Source organism: Chiloscyllium plagiosum, unplaced genomic scaffold (genome assembly GCF_037043375.1).
Source record: "Chiloscyllium plagiosum isolate Xiang-an unplaced genomic scaffold, Cpla_swu_hap1 HiC_scaffold_35, whole genome shotgun sequence".
NCBI classification, from domain to species: domain Eukaryota; kingdom Metazoa; phylum Chordata; class Chondrichthyes; order Orectolobiformes; family Hemiscylliidae; genus Chiloscyllium; species Chiloscyllium plagiosum.
Window position 1 is genome coordinate 52,510,634 of NW_028270173.1, and position 17,961 is coordinate 52,528,594.

At 49.3% G+C, this 17,961-nt stretch overlaps 2 protein-coding genes, 2 non-coding genes and 1 pseudogene across 4 annotated transcripts in view; 1 reads left to right on the forward strand and 4 right to left on the reverse strand.

The window, feature by feature from the left end:
* The window catches only part of LOC148140874 (class I histocompatibility antigen, F10 alpha chain-like), a 275,899-nt gene that overhangs the window by 204,994 nt on the left and 52,944 nt on the right, over positions 1-17,961 (forward strand). The window lies entirely within an intron of this gene.
* Positions 1-17,961, reverse strand: part of LOC148140878 (H-2 class I histocompatibility antigen, alpha chain-like) — a 450,761-nt gene that overhangs the window by 41,197 nt on the left and 391,603 nt on the right. The gene's annotated exons all lie outside the window — the stretch shown is intronic.
* On the reverse strand, positions 6,646-6,809 carry LOC148140879 (U1 spliceosomal RNA). The gene has a single exon (XR_015753211.1). It is a non-coding gene; the product is annotated as a U1 spliceosomal RNA (small nuclear RNA).
* On the reverse strand, positions 9,319-9,482 carry LOC148140880 (U1 spliceosomal RNA). Its single transcript, XR_015753213.1, has one exon. It is a non-coding gene; the product is annotated as a U1 spliceosomal RNA (small nuclear RNA).
* Positions 11,805-11,943, reverse strand: LOC148140881 (U1 spliceosomal RNA; annotated as a pseudogene).

Sequence of the window (17,961 nt, forward strand, 5' to 3'; positions counted from 1 at the left end):
CCAACGGGCCTGTTTCCACACTGTAGGGAATCTAAACTAATCTAATCCCTTCTTGATGGTGAGTGGCTTGGATGGCAACTTGCAAGGGGTGGTGTTCCCATGTATCTGCTGTCCTTGTCCTTTTAGATAGAGGTAGTCTAGATTGCAAGGCGCTGTCTGAGAATCTTTGGTGAATTTCTGCAGTGCCAACTTTAGGTACATTTAAGTTGTCATTGGACAAGCATATGGACGGACATGGAATAGTGTAGGTTAGATGGGGTTCAGATTGGTATGACAGGTCGGCGCAACATTGAGGGCTGAAGGGCCTGTACTGTGCTGTAATGTTCTATGTTCTATCTTGTAGATAGTACACACTACTGCTACTGAGCATCGGTGGTGGAGGGAGTGGATGCTTGTGGATGTGGTGCCAAACAAGCGAAGGCTGCTTTGTCCTGGATGGTGTCAAGCTTCTTGAGTGTTGTTGGAGCTGCACCCACCCAGGCAAGTGGGGAGTATTCCATCACACTCCTGACTTGCACTTTGTCGGTGGTGGACAGGCTTTGGGGACTCAAGAGATGTGTTACTCGCCAGAATATTCCTAGCCTCTGACCTGTTCCTGTAGCCGCTGTGTTTATGTGGTAAGCCCAGTTGAGTGTCTGGTCAATGATAACCCCCAGGATGTTGATAGTGGGGGATTCAGTGAGGGTGACACCATTGAATGTGAAGGGGCGTGGTTAGATTGTCTTGCATTGGTGATGGTCATAGTCTGGCATTTGTGTGGTGTGAATGTTACTTGTCACTTGTCAGCCCAAATCTTGTAAATCAGGGGAGGGAGAGAGAAAAAGTTGCCCTGTACCATCAATTTTGGCATCATCTGCAAACTTACTAACCATATCTCCTAAATTCATATCCACATCATTGAGAGAAATGATGTCAAGCCATGACCTAAATGAGCGGTGGGGCAGCATCTACAGGCTGAATGGTCTAGTCTTGTTGCTACCTTGTGAGGGGACCATTGTAACTGTGCAGGCAGCTGGGGTGAATATCTTCCTTAATGCTTGAAAACGGTCAGCTCCAGTCACAGTCAGCTCCACAGACCGCAGCAGATGGACCACTGCCTCCCTCTGCTGGAGTAACCCCTGCACTGCACATAACGTCCAGTTGAAGTTCCAGCACAAAAACAAGTGAAAAGCCCTTCCTCATGAAGGGCTTATGCCTGAAACGTCCACTCTCCTGCCCCTCGGATGCTGCCTGACTGGCTGTACTTTTCCAGGGCCACACTCTTCATCTCTGACTCTCCAGCATCTGTAGTCCTCACGTTTTCCTACGTTGTTCTCTGAACATCTCACAAACCTGATTCTGTTTGGATTACCACCTCTCATCCCCAGGGAACACAGGGACAGCAGACCATTTAGCCCGCCATTTAATGTAGCCATGGCTGATTGAACAGTTCCCATTTACTCGCACTACCATCATAATCCCTTTAACAATGATACTTCAAAATCTAACCTTTAAGGACATCTAATTCCTGATTTATTTTTAGGATTCAAATTCCAGCATCTGTCACAAGGGGATTGGAACCTGCGCCTCAGAACATCTCCTGAGCTGTGGTTAGTACCAATATCCCATCGCCTCCCCAACAAGCCACGCTCTTTTTCCCTTTTCCGTCACGAATGCATCAAACTTTCTGTGAGAAGGATGGATGGAGACTGCTTCAAACGCTCCATTCTGTGGGGAATTCCCTACCTGCAACACGACGTGGGAACAAATCCTCCAAAGTTCCATGCTCTTTCCCAAGCAATAATTGTCAGGGTTTCCTCTGGAGTTGTCCGAACCCAACACTCCACAGTATAAACTCCGAGCTTGACATCATTTCCTGGCTGTGGCAGCTCCTTAACCTGAATCAATGATATGGAAACCCGGGTGGTACAGTGACTCAGTAGTTAGCACTGCAGCCTCACAGCGCCAGGAATCCAGGTTCGGTTCCACCCTCCGGCAACTGTCTGTGTGCAGCTTGCACTTTCGCCCTGTGTCTGTGTGGGTTTCCTCCACAGTCTGAACACGTGCAGGTTAGGGTGCATTGCCACTGGGAAATGCAGGGTTATAGTGTAGGTAGGGGGTGGGTTTGGTTAGGATGCTCTCGTCAATGCATTTTGACCTGGCTACAGAATTGACTATTGGGTAAGAAACAACGAGTGGAGTTAAGGGCTTCTTTTTCAGGCTGGTGAAAAACGACACCATGTTCTTCACAGCTTGCAACACGTTATCACCAAGACCTTCCCTACGCCATCACTTTTCACCTTTAGACAACTGCCAAACCTTAAACAGACCATTATTCACAGCAAACTGCCCAGCCTGCAGGATAACATCGACCACAACACTGTACAGCCCTATCATGGCAACCCTGCAACACATGTCAGAGTGTCGACACGGATACCACCATTATACGTGGGGACACCACGCACCGTGTACGCAGCAGGTCTGGCTGTATCACAATCTTTGTCTCGGCCAGCGCTGTCTACCTCAGACACTGCAGACAAGGATGCCCCGAGGTATGGTTCATTGGTGAGACCAAGCAGACGCTACAACAACAGATGACACCGCACAACAATCACCAGGCAGGGGTGTTCCCTCCCAGAATTCAGCAGTCAGGGAAATTTGGCCTCAGATCATCGAGTGAACATCCTCCAAGGAGGACTTTGGGATCTACAACAAATCAGAGTGGCCTCGCAGAGGCTGATAACTAAGTTCGGTACCCATATGAATGGCTTCAACTGGACTACAGGTGACCCCACTACACGATACACACTCGCTCACACATACACAAACACTCTTACTTACTCACACAGTCATGCAGATCCTCTCTCATACACAAGCTCTCTCTCATACACACAAACATACACCTCCCATACTCACACCCTCTCAGTTATACTCCATCACATCCACATACACACTTTCACCAAGCTTTCACACATGCAAACACACACTCTCTCAGTTTCACTCACACTCACCCACTCACACGCACATACCCTCGCTCTCTCTCTCTGAAAGACGTGCACACACATATTAGTCGATGGGGTGAATTTGTATTGGCAGAATTATATTTGCAGATACATTCTATTTTGCTCACAAAATGCATAATCTGCAGGCAGTCAATATATGTAATATTTTGTAAATTCCACTTTGGAAATAGAACCAGTCTGACTCAAAATTGGGATATATGCGAGAAAGTGAGGACCGCAGATGCTGGAGATCAGAGTCGAGAGTGTGGTGCTGGAAAAGCACAGCAAGTCAGGCAGCATCCGAGGAGCAGGAGAATCGACATTTCGGGCATAAGCCCTTCTTCAGGAAAGGTTGGGATACAGACAGACTCTAACCTCACCCCTTTAATGCATTGTCTGAGCTGAATTATCACCATTTATTATGAAACCTAAAGTTATCTTGAAAAGGTGACTTAAAAGAAGTTCTGGGATTTACGTATTAATGAATCAAAATATTCTAAACGATGAAAGACTTAACAGCAATCCAGGTGTGTTCAATATATCATTTCAGTTGCATCACACTGTAATCTTTCACGATAAGTGATGCGTCTTGGTCCTATTCTCCACAGCAACCTGATAATGGAGCAGCACTCTGAAAGCTAGTGATCCAAATAAACCTCTTGGACCAGAACCTGGGCTTGTGTGATTTTTAACTTTGTTCATCCCAGCCCAAGACCTCCTCCTCCACATCATGCGCTCTGCTAATCTAGCAGCATCAACTGTTAATTGCGGGATAAGGCACTTTTCCCAGTCACTAGCCTCAGTCACATAGTGTCTGGACAGTGTTGGTTAGTAGCTGATAAGCAAGTGTCTGTATACAAGAGGTTCTTGTAAAGGAAGAGCTGGGAAAGACTTCACTGTTAGGTATTTGTGCAGCTGCAAGTTCAACCACCTCACTGAGCCAGGGAACGAATGACAGACAGACACTAACATAAGATTCAAAATGGTTTCCAGGCTTTTAGTATGTGACAAAATGATTGCTTTGGTTATGACAAATCTCCCAGCCCCTGACTGAGTGTTGCAGACTGGCACATTCCAAGGTCCAGGACGATGTGCTGAGTGACCCAAGCTGAAGCCAAGAGGATGGGCATTTAATCCAGTGAAATCAACGACGGAATCTGTTCTCTGAATGTGAATGGCACCATCAGCTGTGAATGTAACAAAGATTTGTGTGAACAAAGCATACAAAATAGAAAAAAAAAAGTTTTGCGCTCAAAACAACAGCACCCTGTGCTGAACACGAGCATCATAACCTAATAAGGCAGCCTGATGCAATTCTGTCCAGCAACACAGAGGTTAAAGCTCAAACTTTGTGTTTCCCAAATATGGGGGTGATTGTTCCCGGATTGTCAAACTGTCCAATCACAAAACGCAATATCAACCAATCAGTGAGATCAGCGGGGGTGCTTTATGCGCCAATCAGACGAAGGCTTTAATGGACCAATCAGAAAATGCCGGGCGCCAGCCGCCAGTGGCTCAGGACAGTATAAAAGGAGGGGCGGGGTGGATGGGTGTGTGTGTGTGTGAGAGTGAGTGAGTGAGTGAGTGAGTGAGTGAGTGAGTGAGTGAGTGAGTGAGTGAGTGAGTGAGTCTATGGGGGGGAGGGGGGTAAGAGAGTGGGCGGGAAGGGGAGAGAGTGGGTGAGGATGAGGGGGAGAGGATGGGGATGGGAGAGAGTGGGGATGGGCGAGGACGAAGCAGACGGCGCGGAAGTTCACTGGGAGGGGAAAGGACCGTGGGACTGCCAGAGATCCGCCGCTACCAGAACCCCACCGAGCTGCTGATCCGCAAGCTGCCCTTCCAGCGCCCGCTACGGGACATCGCCCAGGGCTTCAAGACCCACCTGCGCTTCCAGAGCTCGGCCCCCATGGTCCTGCAAGAGGCCAGCCAGACTTTGCCTGCTGGGACTCTTCGAGGACACCAACCACTCGGACGGCTGCATCAAGCAAAGGCTTTTCCCAAGCTAAGCGCTCTCTTCACTTGGACTACCTTCATTCCTTCCCTCTTTCGGCTGTCAATCTCTACCTTGCTACTTCTACCCTATCTTCTGCCATTCTCTTCCATCTTACTTCCCCCTTTTTTTGAAAGGTTAGCTCAGAAAGTAACCTGTTTCGAGTCGGGAGTTTCCAACTGAACTACACTTTTCTGTTCTGACTGAGTTAGTTACGTTAGTTACTCGAGCAGTGCGTCCGTGATAATGCTGTTCAGATGCAAGTTGAAACCTTAACCATTTTGTTTCCTTTCCCCACAGGTCACCGAAGGCGCCAGATTGTTTGCTGATCCCTGCCTGGTAGCTGGCTCTGGGTGTGAAAGACTCAACTCTACAATCAAGGGCTGATCCTCAATCCGCGATCAAGGGCTGATCCTCAATCCGCGATCAAGGGCTGATCCTCAATCCGCGATCAAGGGCTGATCCTCAATCCGCGATCAAGGACTGATCCTCAATCCGCGATCAAGGGTTGATCCTCAATCCGCGATCAAGGGCTGATCCTCAATCCGCGATCAAGGGCTGATCCTCAATCCGCGATCAAGGGCTGATCCCCAGCCACGAACTGTGTTCGGTGATGATTTGGAGACGCCGGTGTATTTGGTACAAGTTCTGTGTCTTGTATCTCTACAACCACCTGAAGAAGCAGTGCTCCGAAAGCTTGTATTTCCAAATAAACCCTGTTGGACTATAACCTGGTGTTGGGTGGTGTTTTTCGTTTAAACTTTTAATAGTTAGTACTAAAGTTTATTTGGAAGGTGACCCCGTGTGTGGCGACATTATATACTTTCCACCGTACTCCTGTACTTGAGTACACATGACACAACAGAACCTAAATCTATGTGTGGGGTTGGTGGAAGTGGGTGATGTTGGTGGCGAATACTTTGCACCAGTATTCACAAAGCAGAAGGGCATGGTGGATGGGGAGTTTAGGGACAGGTATGTTGGTACTCCGGGCATCACAACATTAAACAATAGGTGGGGTTGGGGGCCTTTAAAAAGCATGAAGGAGGACAGGTCCCCCGGATCTGATGGGGAAATATCCCAGAACGCTAAAGGAGGCACATGAGGAAGTTTCTGGAACCTTGTACGAAATATTAGAGATAAAATAACAGCTGTTTTGGGACAGGTGGGACAAGTGAAGTGGAGGGTCAGGTCTGAGATGAGGTGGGGGGGTGGAAGATGAGGAAACGGGTGAAGTCAACATTGATGCTGTGTGGTTGGAGGGTCCGAAGGCGGAAGATGAGGCATTGCTCCCTCCAGGCGTGAGGTGAGCTGGACGTTGCACTTTGTAGCTCAGGGTGTTGGTGCCCTTGCTTGGTAGGTTGGCGAAGAAGCAAACGGTGGTAAGACATGGAGCAGATGGTGACTGAGAGCAGTTAAGAGGGAAGGTGGTTAAGCACCATGTTGAGAGATATAGTGAGGAAATAGAGGGAAATGGTCACATATGCAGCAGAGGTTTGGTGGGCTTAACGGTTTTAAAGTTAGGACGGCTCTTGCTTGGAGAGAGAAGAAAGGTATACCAAAGACTGCCCGAGCAAACTCGGGTGTTAACGTAGCAGTGACAAGACAAGTCGCAGCATAACAGCACTGCCTCCAGAAAAACCGCAATTCAGATTCTGTCATTGGTTTGTAAACCAGGGGAGAGCGCGAACGCAGTCCCCCACTACCACAAATGGTGCAGTCGAGTAGCCCGCATTTGGGGACATCGCAGGCGTCAGCACACCCGAAGTGCAATGGGATAGTTTCGTCCTGGGAGCGCCACCACAATGATCATGTCATCTCCCCTGCCAGGTAAGTATGCTCAACACTCACACTCGCTCACACCCCACAACAGCCGCTCCCTCTCACTCTCACACTCACTCACTTTTGCAACATCGAACATTCACTTCCCCAACCTGCCCTGCCTGTCGATCAGCTTCATTCTTCAAATGGATCACCGAATGTCTCCAGGACTCCCGTTTTACTCAAATACCACCCACGGCTGCGCCTGCGCTGCTTATCTGCATCTATCCCTTAAAAGGACGCGCCCCGCCCCTGTTTCCTTCAGGCTGCCTCCTGATTCGCGGAAAAACAGGAGGGAAAGTTCCAACTTTGTTTTCAAACACTCGTCCGAATTTGATGTCAACGCGAATAAAAGCAACTTACAATCTTTGATTGTCAAACTAGAAGCATTTTTAAAACCAATTTACCTCGACTTTCTACAATGTTTAGCTGCAGCTTTGCAAATCTCTCTTCAATCAGATTAGTGACTTCAGGTTGAAATCACATACAAGATTAAGGGTGCCAGGGAAACATATTTCTCAACATTATGTTGGGTGAGACACGAAACTGAGACCACCACCACCTCGTCTGGCTGCACATTCCGAGCACTCACCACCCTCTGTGTAAAATAAACTGGCATGTGATTAAAATGTAATCGTCCTTTTCTTCCGTGTCTGATTGACCTGCTGCTTCCCCTGGGGTAAAGGATTCCAAATTTAGAGGGCATAGGTTTAGGGTGAGAAGAGAAAGATTTCAAAGGGATCTAGGGGGCAACTATTTCACACAGAGGGTGCTGCATGGACGCAATGAGCTGCCAGAGGAAGTGATGGAGGTTGGTACAAGTACAACATGCCAAAGGCATCTGAATAGGAAGGGTTCAGAGGGATAAGGGCCAAGTGCTGGCAAATGGGACAAGATTAAATTAGGATATCTGGATTACTGCGGAGCAGCTGTGCGGCAGAACAAAGTGGGCTGGAGACCTGGATCAGTGCGGGGCTGCTGTGACCCAGCACACTGGAGGCCTAGTGTGGTGTGGTGAGGCTGAGAGGCAGATCAGAGTGGGCTGGAGGCCTAGTGTGGTGTGGAGAGGCTGAGAGGCACAACAGGGTGGGCTGGAGGCCTGGATCAGTGTGGAGCAGAGGTGAGGCAGAACAGAGTGAGCCAGAGACCTGGATCAGTGCGGAGCAGCTGAGAGCTGAAGAGGAGCCGATGGAGAGCTGCAACAGTCTCGAATGGCTGAGAGCTGGATTGGAGCGGATTCAAGGCCTGGATTAGCACAGGATGACTGAGAGCTGGATTGGAGTGGATTAGAGGCCTGTATCAGGACAGAATGGTTGAGAGCTGGATTGGTGTGGATTAGAGGCCTGGATCAGTATAGAATGGCTGAGAGCTGGATGGGGCCGGATTAAGGCCTGGATCAGTACAGAGTGGCTGAGAGCTGGATTGGAGTGGATTAGAGGCCTGGATCAGTACAGAATGTCTGAGAGCTGGATGGGGCAGGATTCGAGGCCTGTATCAGTACAGAATGGCTGAGAGCTGGTTGGGGCAGGATTAAGGCCTGGATCAGTATGGAATAGCTAAGAGATGGATGGTGGGGGGGGGGGCGGATTAGAGGCCTGTATCAGTTCAGAATGGCTGAGAGCTGGATGGGGGCGGATTAAGGCCTGGATCAGTATGGAATAGCTAAGAGATGGATGGTGGTGGGGGGGGGGCGGGGGCGGATTAGAGGCCTGTATCAGTTCAGAATGGCTGAGAGCTGGATGGGGGCGGATTAAGGCCTGGATCAGTACAGAATGGCTGAGAGCTGGTTGGGGCAGGATTCGAGGCCTGGATCAGTATAGGATGGCTGAGGCCTGGATCAGTACAGAAAGGCTGGGAGCTGAATTGGAGCAGACTGGAGACTTGGAGCAGAGCGAAAGCGGTAATTGGACTGGAGGTGGTTGTGGAGCTGGGGGAAGCTTGCTGTGAAGGTGATAGGTACATGCAAGTGGGTGGGGGTTGGGGAGCATTGATGGGGATAGGTCAGTGTGGAGTGGATAGGTGGGAAGGAAATGGACAGGTGGGACAAGTCAAGTGGATGGTCGGGTCTGAGATGAGGTGGGGGTTGGAAGATGAGGAAACGGGTGAAGTCAACATTGATGCTGTGTGGTTGGAGGGTCCGAAGGTGGAAGATGAGGCATTGCTCCCACCAGGCATGAGGTGGGCTGGATTTTGCACTTTGTAGCTCAGGGTGTTGATGCCCTTGCTTGATAGGTTGGCGAAGAAGCAAACGGTGGTAAGTCATGGAGCAGATGGTGACTGAGAGCAGTTAAGAGGGAAGGTGGTTCAGCAGCATGTTGAGAGATATAGTGAGGAAATAGAGGGAAATGGTCACATAAGCAGCAGAGGTTTGGTGGGCTTAACGGTTTTAAAGTTAAGACGGCTCTTGCTTGGAGAGGGAAGAAAGGTATACCAAAGACTGCCCGAGCAAACTTGGGTGTTAACGTAGCAATGACAGCACTGCCTCCAGAAAAACCGCAATTCAGATTCTGCCATTGGTTTGTAAACCAGGGGAGAGCGCGAACGCAGTCCCCCACTACCACAAATGTTGCAGTCGAGTATCCCGCATTTGGGGACATCGCAGGCGTCAGCACACCCGAAGTGCAATGGGATAGTCTCGTCCTGGGAGCGCCACCACAATGACCATGTCATCTCCCCTGCCAGGTAAGTATGCTCAGCACTCACACTCGCTCACACCCCACAACAGCCGCTCCCTCTCACTCTCACACTCACTCACTTTTGCAACATCGAACATTCACTTCCCCAACCTGCCCTGCCTGTCGATCAGCTTCATTCTTCAAATGGATCACCGAATGTCTCCAGGACTCCCGTTTTACTCAAATACCACCCACGGCTGCGCCTGCGCTGCTTATCTGCATCTATCCCTTAAAAGGACGCGCTCCGCCCCTGTTTCCTTCAGGCTGCCTCCTGATTCGCGGAAAAACAGGAGGGAAAGTTCCAACTTTGTTTTCAAACACTCGTCCGAATTTGATGTCAACGCGAATAAAAGCAACTTACAATCTTTGATTGTGAAACTAGAAGCATTTTTTAAAACCAATTTCCCTCGACTTTCTACAATGTTTAGCTGCAGCTTTGCAAATCTCTCTTCAATCAGATTAGTGACTTCAGGTTGAAATCACATACAAGATTAAGGGTGCCAGGGAAACATATTTCTCAACATGATGTTGGATGAGACACGAAACTGAGACCACCACCACCTCGTCTGGCTGCACATTCCGAGCACTCACCACCCTCTGTGTAAAATAAACTGGCCTGTGATTAAAATGTAATCGTCCTTTTCTTCCGTGTCTGATTTACCTGCTGCTTTCCCTGGGGTAAAGGATTCCAAATTTAGAGGGCATAGTTTAGGGTGAGAAGAGAAAGATTTCAAAGGGATCTAGGGGGCAACTCTTTCACACAGAGGGTGCTGCGTGGACGCAATGAACTGCCAGAGGAAGTGATGGAGGTTGGTACAAGTACAACATGCCAAAGGCATCTGAATAGGAAGGGTTCAGAGGGATAAGGGCCAAGTGCTGGCAAATGGGACAAGATTAAATTAGGATATCTGGATTACTGCGGAGCAGCTGTGCAGCAGAACAAAGTGGGCTGGAGACCTGGATCAGTGCGGGGCTGCTGTGACCCAGCACACGGTGGACTGGAGGCCTAGTGTGGTGTGGTGAGGCTGAGAGGCAGATCAGAGTGGGCTGGAGGCCTAGTGTGGTGTGGTGAGGCTGAGAGGCAGATCAGAGTGGGCTGGAGGCCTAGTGTGGTGTGGAGAGGCTGAGAGGCACAACAGGGTGGGCTGGAGGCCTGGATCAGTGTGGAGCAGATGTGAGGCAGAACAGAGTGAGCCAGAGGCTTGGATCAGTGCGGAGCAGCTGAGAGCTGAAGAGGAGCCGATGGAGAGCTGCAACAGTCTCGAATGGCTGAGAGCTGGATTGGAGCGGATTCAAGGCCTGAATTAGTACAGGATGACTGAGAGCTGGATTGAAGTGGATTAGAGGCCTGTATCAGGACAGAATGGCTGAGAGCTGAATGGGGGGGGGGGCGGATTAGAGGCCTGTATCAGTTCAGAATGGCTGAGAGCTGGATGGAGGCGGATTAAGGCCTGGATCAGTACAGAATGGCTGAGAGTTGGATTGGAGTGGATTAGAGGCCTGTATCAGTACAGAATGGCTGAGAGTTGGATTGGAGTGGATTAGAGGCCTGTATCAGTACAGAATGGCTGAGAGCTGGATGGGGCAGGATTCGAGGCCTGGATCAGTACAGGATGGCTGAGCCCTGGATCAGTACAGAAAGACTGAGAGCTGAATTGGAGCAGACTGGAGACTTGGAGCGGAGTGAAAGCGGTAATTTGACTGGAGGTGGTTGTGGAGCTGGGGGAAGCTTGCTGTGAAGGTGATAGGTACATGCAAGTGGGTGGGGGTTGGGGAGCATTGATAGGGATAGGTCAGTGTGGACTGGATAGGTGGGAAGGAAATGGACAGGTGGGACAAGTCAAGTGGAGGGTCGGGTCTGAGATGAGGTGGGGGTTGGAAGATGAGGAAACGGGTGAAGTCAACATTGATGCTGTGTGGTTGGAGGGTCCGAAGGCGGAAGATGAGGCATTGCTCCCCCCAGGCGTGAGGTGGGCTGGATTTTGCACTTTGTAGCTCAGGGTGTTGGTGCCCTTGCTTGATAGGTTGGCGAAGAAGCAAACGGTGGTAAGACATGGAGCAGATGGTGACTGAGAGTAGTTAAGAGGGAAGGTGGTTAAGCAGCATGTTGAGAGATATAGTGAGGAAATAGAGGGAAATGGTCGCATATGCAGCAGAGGTTTGGTGGGCTTAACGGTTTTAAAGTTAGGACGGCTCTTGCTTGGAGAGGGAAGAAAGGTATACCAAAGACTGCCCGAGCAAACTTGGGTGTTAACGTAGCAGTGACAAGACAAGTCACAGCATAACAGCACTGCCTCCGAAAAACCGCAATTCAGATTCTGCCATTGGTTTGTAAATCAGGGGAGAGCGCGAACGCAGTCCCCCACTACCACAAATTTTGCAGTCGAGTATCCTGCATTTGGAGACATCGCAGGCGTCAGCACACCCGAAGTGCAATGGGATAGCCTCGTCCTGGGAGCACCACCCTTTTTTTTATTTCAAAAATAAACTTTATTCATAAATAGTTTGATCTATACAACTGGACATGTCACACACATGTACACATTCCATTTCTTTGCGTATCGAGACAGTGTAATCATTCTTATTTACAGGTTCATGCGATTACTGTTGTGCTGAGGCGCCAGCAGAGCCCAAATGACTGCGTGGGCCCCCTGTTCTTCGTTAGGCAGGCAGACTTTACACAGTGGTCTTTCCCCACTGCGCCTTGGCGGCAGCTGCCCCAAGCTTCAGCGCGTCCCTCAACACGTAGTCCTGGACCTTGGAATGTGCCAGTCTGCAACACTCAGTCGGGGTCAACTCCTTCAGCTGAAAGATCAACAGGTTTCGGACCGCCCAGAGAGCGTCCTTCACCGAATTGATGATCCTCCAGGCACAGTTGATGTTCATCTCGGTGTGCGTCCCGGGGAACAGGCCGTAGAGCACGGAGTCCCGCGTCACGGCGCTGCTCGGGACAAACCTTGACAAACACCACTGCATTCCTCTCCAGACTTCCTCTGCGTCGGCACATTCCAGAAGGAGGTGTGTGACAGTCTCGTCCCCCCCGCAGCCGCTTCGATGGCAGCGTGCGGTGCGGCTGAGAGTCCGGGCGTGCATAAAGGATCTCACAGGCAGAGCCCTTCTCACCACCAGCCAAGCCATGTCTTGGTGCTTGTTGGAAAGTTCTGGCGATGAGGCATTCTGCCAAATGGCTTTGACAGTCTGCTCAGGGAACCGCTCGATAGGATCCGCCCTCTCCTTTTCCCGAAGGGTCTCAAGGACACTACGTGCTGACCACTTCCTGATGGACTTGTGGTCAAAGGTGTTTTTCTTCATAAACTTCTCCACGAAGGACAGTTGATACGGAACGGTCCAACTACTCGGAGCGTTCCGCGGCAGCGAGGCCAGGCCCATCCTTCGCAACACCGGGGACAGGTAGAACCTCAGTACGTAGTGACACTTAGTGTTTGCGTACAAACAAGGCAGGAGAGAGAGAGGGCATACAGTGTCATGCAACTAAAATAATATACTGAACAAACCTAGATTGTTGTTAAGTCTTTCATCATTAGAATATTTCAATTCATTAATATGTAAATCGCAGAATATCTTTCAAGTCACCTTTTCAAGATAACTTAAGGTTTCATAACAAATGGTGATAATTCAGCTCAGACAATGCATTAAAGGTGTGAGGTTAGAGTCTGTCTGTGTCCCAACCTTTCCTGAAGAAGGGCTTTGATTCTATTTCCAACATGGAGTTTACAAAACATACATGTATTGACTGCCTGCAGATTGTGCATTGAGCAAAATAGAATGTATCTGCAAATATAATACTACACATATAACTTCACCCTATCGACTAATATGTGTGTGCATGTGTTTGAGAGAGAGAGAGAGTTGGTATGTGCATGTGAGTAGGTGAGTGTTAGTGAAAGTGAGAGAGTGTGTTTGCATGTGTGAAAGCTTGGTGAAAATGTGTGTGAGTGTGGGAGGTGTATGTTTGTGTGTATGAGAGAGAGAGTGTGTATGAGAGAGGGTCTGAGTGACTGTGTGAGTATGTAAGAGTGTGTATGTATGTGTGCTTGTGTGTGAGGGACAATGTGTAGTGTAGTGGGGTCACCTGTAGTGTGACATGAACCCAAGGTCCCAGTTGAGGCCATCCCCATGGATACCGAACTTGGTTATCAGCCTCTGCTCGGCCATTCTGAGTTGTTGTATATCCCAAAGTCCCATTGGAGGATGGTCACCCAATGATCTGAAGCCAAATTTCCCTGACTGCTGAAGTGTTCCCCAACTGGGAGGGAACACCCCTGCCTGGTGATTTCTGTGTGGTGTCATCTGTTGTTGTAGCGTCTGCTTGGTCTCACCAATGAACCATACCTCGGGGCATCCTTGCCTGCAGCGTATGAGGTCGACAGCGCTGGCCGAGACAAAGATTGGGATACAGCCAGTACATGGTGGTGGTGTCCCCACGTGTAATGGTGGTATCCGTGTCCACACTCTGACATGTCCTGCAGGGTTCCCATGATAGGGGTGTACAGTGTTGTGGTCGATGTTATCCTGAAGGCTGGACAGTCTGTTTAAAGTCTGGTGGTTGTTTAATGGTGAGAACTGGAGGCATAGGGAAGGTCTTGGCGAGATGCTCATCCTCATCGACAACGTGTTGCAAGCTGTGAAGAACATGGTGTCATTTTTCAGCTCCCAGGAAGTACTGAACAACAAAGGATACAGTTGGTTGCAGCTTGTATCTGTCTCCTGAGGAGGTCATTACGGGTACTCGCTGTGGCACATCGGAAACTGGCAGTCGATGAGTTGATCATCGAACCCTGTTCTTTTACGAACATCCTTGAGCACCTTCAGGTGTCTGTCATGTTCCTCCTCATCTGAACAGATCCTGAGAATGTGTAGGGCTTGTCCATAGGGGATGGCTGTTTTAATATGTTGTGGGTGGAAGCTGGAGAATTGTAGCATTACGAGATTATCTGTGGGTTTGGGGAGAGTGGAATACTGAGGCCCACATCCTTGATGGAGAGGCATGTGTCGAAGAATGAGACAGCTACTAAGGAGTAGTCCATGGTCAGTCTGATGGTGGGATGAAACCAGCAATTGGTGTTTTGTTTATGATTTACAGCATCCAAAGTTCTTTCAGTTCCCTCCATAAACTGCCTGCCTTTCTACCCATTTTTATGTTGTCTGTAAGTTTGGTGATGGTACATCCCCTTCCTTCCTCCAAGTGGTTAATAGAAACACTTGTGGTCCCAGCACTGACCTCTGGAGAACCCCATTGGTTACAGGTCACCCACCTGAAAAAGAAGCCCTTATCTCCACTCGGTGTTTCTTGACAAATAGCCAATTCTGTAGTCAGGTCAAAATGTGCCAATGTGCATCGATGACACTTGGGGAATAAGAGAATCAAAAGAGTGCTTACACCCCAGGAAGAGCTCTCTGTAAGACAGGATTGCCCTATTTCTACATCAGATAGTTAATCAATTCTCCTCAGAAAGCCACAGCTGATCGAGCCTCCTGTGTGCTCTGCAGCAATGTATTCCAGATCCAAACCACTTGTGCTGTTTCTCGTGTCAGCATTGCGTGTTTTGCCAGTGGGGATCCCCAATCTTCGTATTAAATAGATATCATTGGAGAAAATGTGGGAAATATTGCACAGAAACCATAGAGTCCCTACAGGTCATTAGGCCCATCGAGTCCATACTGACCCTCCAGGGAGCATCCCAACCAGACCCACCCCCTACCCTATAACCCTGCATTTCCCATGGCCAATCCACCCTAACCTGCACACTATTGGACACGGGGAGAATATGCAAGCTCCACACAGACAGTTGCCTGAGGGTGGAACCGAAATTGGATCCTGGTGCCGTGAGGCTGCAGTGCTAACCACTGAGCCACCGTACCACCCATGTTTCCATATCATTGATTCAGGTTAAGGAGCTGCCACAGCCAGGAAATGATGTCAATCTCGGACTTTATGCTGTGGAGTGTTGGGGACAACAACTGGGCATCTTTAAATTTGGGAAGGAATTTGAAGAAGTGGGCATGCAGAAACCATTCCTGTTTTTCGGATAACTCCAGAGGAAACACTTACAATTGTTGCATGAGAATGAGCATGGAACTTTGGAGGATTTGTTCCCACGTCGTGTTGCAGGTAGGGAATTCCCCACAGAATGGAGCATTTGAAGCAGTCACCATCCATCATTTTGACAGAAAGTTTGATCCATTCGTGACATAAAAGGGAAAAAGAGTGTGGCTTGTTGGGGAGGCGATGGGATATTGGTACAAACCACAGCTCAGGAGATGTTCTGAGGCGCAGGTTCGAATCCCATTGCAACAGATGCTGGAATTTGAATCCTAAGAAATCAGGAATTAGCTGTCTTTAAAGTTTAGAGTTTTAGGTATCGTTGGTAAAAGGGACTATGGCGATAGTGCGAGTAAATGGTAACTATTCAATCAGCCATGGCTACATTAAATGGAGGGCTAAATGGTCTGCTGTCCCTGTGTTCCCTGGGGATGAGAGGTGGTAATCACAACAGGAGCAGGTTTGTGAGATGTTCTGATAATAACGTAGGAGAATGTGAGGACTGCAGATGCTGGAGAGTCAGAGTTGAAGAGTGTGGTGCTGGAAAAGTACAGCCAGTCAGGCAGCATCCGAGGGGCAGGAGAGCCGACGTTTCAGGCATAAGCCCTTCATGAGGAAGGGCCTTTCACTTGTTTTTGAGCTGGAACTTCAACTGGCCGTTATGTGCAGTGCAGGGGTTACTCCAGCAGAGGGAGGCAGTGGTCCATCTGCTGCGGTCTGTGGAGCTGACTGCGACTGTAGCTGACCGTTTTCCAACATTAAGGAAGATATTCGCCCCAGCTGCCTACACAGTTACAATGCTCCCCTCACAAGGTAGCAACAGGAGTAGACCATTCAGCCTGTATATGTTGCCCCACTGCTCATTTAGGTCATGGTTTTTCATCATTTATATCAATGATGTGGATGTGAATACACGAGATATGGTTAGTAAGTTTGCAGATGATGCCAAAATTGGTGGATCCTGTCTCTCTCTTTCTTTCTCTCTATCCCACCCACCACCTCCCCACCCCCTCCCCACCCCCTCCCCTGGTTTACAATCCACAGAGAAGACGATTCTGTATTTGTCCAGCAGAGGGAGCATCCTTGAGAGACCTTCTGCCATTTTGCTCTGGGCAGTCCCATGTTTATTGAGCTTTCGTTCACTCACCCCACAGATACCCCTTCCAATCATCACTTCCCCCCTTTCACATTGTTCCATACCGCAGTAACTGCCACCTGATTGTCCCTATCCTACATAATTCCTACACTTACTTGCAATTCTCTCCACACGTACGATTTTCTCTCTGCCATTTATTACCTCCCCATGAATGCCACTTCTGCATTTTCCTTCACTCAAGCAATTTTTCCGAGCCCCTGTTTCGAAATACCACTGAGGTCTGAGACCTGGGAAAAGTAATGTCAAATACAGTGTGTGCTGGAAATCTGCTGCAAACATCGGGGTCTGGGTGGAGAAACTCAGCAGATCTGGCAGCAGGAGAAAGTGAGGACTGCAGATGCTGGAGATCAGAGTCGAGAGTGTCGTGATGGAAAAGCACAGCTGGTCGGGCAGCATCCGAGGAGCAGGAGAGTCAATGTTTCAAGCATAAGATCTTCATTAGGAATGAGAGGGAATGCCCAAGGGGTCTGAGAGATAAATGGGAGAGTGGGTGAGACTGGGGGGGAAGGCAGCTGGGAATGCAATAGGTCGATGAAGGGGAGGGTGACGGTGACAGAGTGGAGGGTGGAACGGATAGGTGGGAAGGAAGATGGACAGGTAAGATAGTTCAAGAGGGAGGTGCCGAGTTGGAAAGTTGGATCTGGAATTGGAGGGGAATTAAGGAAACTGGTGAAATCAACATTGATTCCGTGTGGTTGGAGGGCCCCAAGGCAGAAGATGAGGCATTCTGCCTCCAGGCAGCGGGTGGCCAGAATTTGGTGGTGGAGGAGACCCAGGACTTGCAAATCCTTGCGGGAGTGGGAGGGGGAGTTGAAGTGGTTGACCACAGTGTGGTGGGATTGTTTGGTGCAGGTATCCCAGAGATATTCCATGAAATGTTCCACAAATTGGCATTCTGTCTCCCCAATGTAGAGGAGACCGCATCAGGAGCAACGGACACAGTTGTGTGTGGAAATCTCTGTTGAATGTGGACGGATGTGGTGGATGCCAGGACATTGATTAAAGTTGAGCAGGAGATAGACAGATGTTTAATTAGTGATGGGTTGAAGGGATATGGAGAGTGGGCAGCAACGTGGAGTTGAAGCCAAGATGAGTTCAGCCTTGGTCATATTCAATCAAGGGGTTCAATTGGTCAGTCCCATTCCCACTTCTTGTGTTCCTACATTGTTATGTCAGTGAGATGCCTTCAGCAATAGCAGGAGAAGGTGACATAGAAGGGAGAGAAAGACAGTGGAAATCTAGGGACAGCACGGTGGCTCAGTGGTTAGCACAGC